The sequence below is a fragment of the Gossypium hirsutum genome, chromosome D07 (assembly GCF_007990345.1).
Source record: "Gossypium hirsutum isolate 1008001.06 chromosome D07, Gossypium_hirsutum_v2.1, whole genome shotgun sequence".
Taxonomy (NCBI): Eukaryota; Viridiplantae; Streptophyta; class Magnoliopsida; order Malvales; family Malvaceae; genus Gossypium; species Gossypium hirsutum.
The window spans coordinates 35,941,631-35,942,643 of record NC_053443.1 but is presented as its reverse complement, the minus strand read 5'-3'; the positions used below and the strand labels follow the sequence as shown (position 1 = coordinate 35,942,643).

The following is a 1,013-nucleotide window of genomic DNA, read 5'->3' as shown; positions in this document are numbered from 1 at the left end:
ATGAAAGATTGTAGAAGTTGGACTGGGGTCCTTGTCCACTCCTATTTTGATATTGGTTCCCCACATAGTAATCTGACTTGGGATTTGATAGAAAATTCTCAAAAGAATGACCTTCCCCATAGTACACACAGGAAACTACTTCAAACAGACTTGATGGCTGAGCTGCAAAATTATTAGTACTATTAGCAATTAACTGTTTTAACATAGAAAAAATAGACGATACCTAAGCTGATAACGAAATGAAAGAGTCAACTTCATGAACTCCAGCTACGCGTCTTCCTGAAGCTGTTTGATTTGTTAGCCATTGATAGTTATTACTTGCGATCCTCTCGATGATCTCATAAGCCTCATTATAAGATTTAGAAAAAATTTCACCATTCGTAGAAGCATCTACCATCAATCTTGTATGTGCATTGAGACCAATATAGAATGTCTCCAACTGGATACAGTGAGGAATGCCATGATGAGGACACTTACGAAGTAACTCCTTGAATCGCTCCCAAACCTCATACAAAGACTCGTCATCCAATTGTTGGAAAGGTGTGATCTCGTTCCTCAACTTAGCGTTTTTGCTAGGTGGGAAATACTTAACCAAAAATCTCTCTTCTAATTCTTGCCATGTAGATATGGAACTTTGTGGCAATGAATTGAGCCATGGTCGTGCTCGATCTCGTAACGAGTACGGAAAAAACTTTAACCTCAGTGTGTCTCCAGTCACACCGGCTATCTTGAATGAATTACTCACCTTCATAAATAATTGTAGGTGGAGATGTGGATCTTATGTGGGCATACCACTAAATTGGCCCACCGTTTGTAGCATTTGAAACATCACTAGTTTCAATTCAAACTGAGTTGCCTCAATATCTGGCCTTTTTATTCCTGGGTTTAACTCACTAAAAAGTGGCACAGCATATTGTCTGATGCATCGATCCCTATCATTGGCAATGAGGATAGGATTTCGTACATAATCGGCTTCATTACCTTGGTCTTGATTCTGGTTTCCAAGGTCCATC

The 1,013-nt window shown here is 39.4% G+C and overlaps 1 non-coding gene across 1 annotated transcript; it reads left to right on the top strand.

The window, feature by feature from the left end:
* Positions 1-455: 455 nt before the first annotated feature.
* On the top strand, positions 456-562 carry LOC121219738 (small nucleolar RNA R71). Its single transcript, XR_005916629.1, has one exon. It is a non-coding gene; the product is annotated as a small nucleolar RNA R71 (small nucleolar RNA).
* Positions 563-1,013: the final 451 nt, after the last annotated feature.